Source organism: Salvia miltiorrhiza, chromosome 2, assembly GCF_028751815.1.
Source record: "Salvia miltiorrhiza cultivar Shanhuang (shh) chromosome 2, IMPLAD_Smil_shh, whole genome shotgun sequence".
In the NCBI taxonomy this organism is placed as follows: domain Eukaryota; kingdom Viridiplantae; phylum Streptophyta; class Magnoliopsida; order Lamiales; family Lamiaceae; genus Salvia; species Salvia miltiorrhiza.
The window spans coordinates 31,650,572-31,654,629 of record NC_080388.1 but is presented as its reverse complement, the minus strand read 5'-3'; the positions used below and the strand labels follow the sequence as shown (position 1 = coordinate 31,654,629).

General features: G+C 34.3%; 1 long non-coding RNA gene across 1 annotated transcript; it reads right to left on the bottom strand.

Moving 5' to 3' along the window:
- Positions 1–247: 247 nt before the first annotated feature.
- LOC131013347 (uncharacterized) lies at positions 248–3,318 on the bottom strand. The gene is made up of 3 exons (XR_009097648.1): positions 3,047–3,318; positions 1,030–1,093; positions 248–514 (listed from the first exon to the last, which is right to left on the bottom strand). It is a non-coding gene; the product is annotated as an uncharacterized LOC131013347 (long non-coding RNA).
- Between the last annotated feature and the right edge of the window lie 740 nt (positions 3,319–4,058).

Here is a 4,058-nt window from a genome sequence, read left to right as displayed (position 1 = left end):
AAGATACCAGTAATCAAAGGTTCAACTCAGTCAAGCAATAGACTCAGAGCAGACGACCTGCTCTGATACCACCCTGTCGCAGCCCGAAATCCCGACACTAGTGATAGTGGGGTACGAGTATCGATACGACTATTTTTAAAGAATAAAAGATAAGAAGAATAGGTCGAACATCAAGCGGAAGCTCACATCAAAGCATGCTAAGGAAAATATTATTAATTGAACTCAAGGGTAAAATCGTCAACGTCGTTGTAACCTTTTAATTATCAGGAATTTCACGAACAAAAACAAAACAGGTATAGCTTATTTTTCATAAGGAAACATAAAATGCAGAGTGTCGCAGCAAAAGGCGAACCAGTTACATGTATGGAGACACATAACCGTGAGTATATTACTTGATTCATATTCAAAGTAACTTCACATCAAGACTTTATCGATAAAAAGGAAATACGATAAAGTAAATACGTCATCTAACGATTCCCCACCAGCACCAGACCAATCTCACTCCTCGCTTAGCCTGCACATTTAGAAATACATGCAGGGCGTGAGTATATAATACTCAGTGGGCAAACGCCGAAAAACAAGAAAGGCGCTCTTAGAGCTATAAGTTTGAAGCTTGCCACATCTCAGCAATACACAGAAATAAGTTAGTATCAATGAATCTGTGCATGCAGTTTTCATAATCAACATCATAAATAAGTAACTGCGCAGTTTAAACATTCATCATGTATGTACCACTTCCACTACTCATCATCAAAGGTACTGAGAAGTAGGCCTCCCTCTCAAGTACCGTGACCGGCCGACCCGAAGACGGCTCACAGTCACCTCTGTGCACAAAATCCCGCTTGTGGCAGGACCGAATTCGTCTCATCAGTAGAGGGTAACACACAAGCTCAACATCAAAAATTGGCAAGTCAAACAGTTCTCAAATATCATTTATCTCAAAACATTTGTTAATCTCATAACATCATTATATCATCAAATCATTTTAGAAAACTCGGATAATATATTTATACTCAAAATATTGCCCACCTGAAGACCTTACTCAAAAACTCCCGTCAAAGTGGAGTTACTTACTTCCTTGCTCTGCTCGTGTCTTCAGGGATCATCGTCATCATCGAAGGTTCATGTCATAAAATGAATCCCGATTAGAAACTCAACGACAAAAACTCATGCCTCAACTCATGCTCTATATTATTTTCTATCTCTTAATCAACTCTACATAAACTCTTTACTCATTTCAAAACCTTAAGTCCAAGGATAGGTTTCAAGAAAATCATGGTTCTAAGTCTCGATTTATCACTCATATAAGGCTCGTCTAATATCATTCAAACACTTAGGCAACACAATCACATAAGGCACATAAGAAAATACCATCAAACGTCATCAAGACATGTTCTGTTTTTACACAGACTCGACTTCAAACTTTAACAAGTTCTGACTCCGACATCCCCTGGACTCCAGACTCATACCAAAAGAAAGGTATTTGAGTCTAGTTTCATTTAAAAAAAAAGTAGAGTCAGAAACTACAAGTGGTTTGGGAGATATGGCGTTTTTACCAAGGTCTACCATATTCGGCAGTTTTGAGCAATCGGAAACATTGATTTTTTTAAAATAGTAAATGTTGTCCAATTGAGCTCAAATTTGGTGGATATCTAGCCCATACAGTAAGGTTGATACCATAAAAATTTGGAAATCTAATTCACACAGGAAGTCACTGAAATGAATGACTTTGTCCCCTGTTCTCTGAAATTCCCGGCAGAAATGTGCAGATTTGGTTTTGTATTTTATAAAAATAGTAAATCAAGTCCAAATGACTTGAAATTTTACAGAGGTGCTCAAGACTCATGTAGGGACATTATGTAAAATTTTCAAAGCTTTTTGATATCGACAAACCGTCGATCACAGTAGGTCAGTAGCCTACGAAAAATCACCAAAAATTCATTCCCAACTCTTAAATGCTCAAATTAACATTTATACAAAGCAACCACATCAAAACTCATTTTAAGCACTTAAAGCACTTAAAAACATTCAAATACATCAAAATACTCATAATACTCAATCTTGACTCTTTTCTTTCATCATCCACTCAAATCCCAAGGAAAACGTTTCTACAACGTATCAATCAAATTCTCTTTTCAATCTCATGCTCAAAATTTCTCAATCATTCATTATTGACCTCATACATCATGTAACTCATTTTACATATATATTTCCCTTTTTATCATGTAAACTAACTCTAGTGAAAAACTCATATATCATCATAAAATTCTCAACAAAAGCATGACAACTTCACAAAATGATCATAAATCAATTTGACCTCATTTTATCATTCGTTAACCCCACATCATATGAGAACTCAAAAACTCCTTCAAACTAAACTAAGTCCAAATTTTACTTAGCTTACATTAGACTTAATCAAACATATTAAAACACTACTATCATGCTCAATTACACATATCTTAAGTTAAATCACTTAATAGACACATAGACAAGAAGATCCTAATTTTTATTAAACTAAACTCTAAGAAATTTTATAAACTCACATGGATCTTTAATCTCATCATATATCTATCAATTTTAGTCATTTAAACTCACATCAAAACCATCAATTCACAAATAAGGGCATATATACACATATCCCTAATTCTAGTAAACTAACTCACATCAAAACTCCAATTGACATCATATACTCAAATTACTCCATCAATCATCACCATATACACCTCATAGACTCATTTTCATCATCAATTCATCACCTTGATCATCAACTCAAAAATTCCCAATTTGGGGTAAACTAACTCAACCAAATTTTTACATCACAAAGCATAGCTTTTCAAAACACATGCTAATCACCACCAAACATCACATAGATCATTTTTCTCACCTCAATTCAAGGAAAGAAGAAGAAAAATTTTTGAAGGGTAAGATACCCATTTTTCGAAAATTTGAAGGAAAAAGGGAGGGGGTGATTTCTTGCTCCAATCCTTCAAATAAACTCATATACACACTCATACAAGTCTAATCTATAAATATGGAGATTACTTACTCAAGTTCTTCACCAAAACTCAAACTTTCTCACTCTACTTTGGAGCTTCTTCTTCAAGGATTTTCTTGTTTAAAAGTGGATAGAATATGTTTATGAAGGATATTAGAGTGGTTTGAAGTGTTTGGTAAAATTTTAGGAAGCTTCGAAGGTTCCCATTAATGGAGGAAAATGGTGGAGTTGAGTAATGGAGAAGATGAGTGTATGTTTGTGTTGGTCGAAAATTTTGGGAGAGAGAGAGAGATGATTTTCGAAAATTCCATGTGAGGGAGAGAGAAGAATTTAGCTTGCAAGATTGTATTTGATCTTGTGGATCTTTAAAGGAGATTTCACAATCTTAGGGAATATTGCTAATTAATGCATCTTCTCACTCTAATCTCTTCTTTCTCTCTCAAATCTCTACACTTTCCTCTCACTAATCTCTACACTCTCTCTAATGTACTCTCAACTCTCTACTCTCTCAATTCTATACTTAGCAAAATTTAGGCATATAACATATGGTATGGGTAATTAAATAAAGTGTGTGAAAGGTGATCAAATAAAATCACAAACTATGGTAATGTCACTCATTAATAAAATACCACATCATAAATTATTCATGTGACCAAAATAATAATTATAGCACTCATATTAGTGCACTCACATATATATAATATTCCTCTTCGTAGGAAGGAAAATAATTTAAAAAAATATTATGCTCGAAAAATTTTTCATAAACCGGCATCATTCGATTTCTTGATAAAAATAAATCATACTTGCTTTGGAAACTTAAACGAAATTCCAAATGCTAAGGTCTCAAATAAAAATCATAATCACTTGGTCATAATGACACACGTCACAAAATCACATAATCACTCAGTCACGTAAATTCACATAACATCACATCAAAGCAGTCGGCAAACACAAACAGACTAAACGTCTCTCTCTAACCGACTATTTTCATCGAGGTTCTCACTCTTTCTTCCTCGGCTCTATATCCAACTCAGTATTCCTATTTTTCTTAATAGGACAGTCA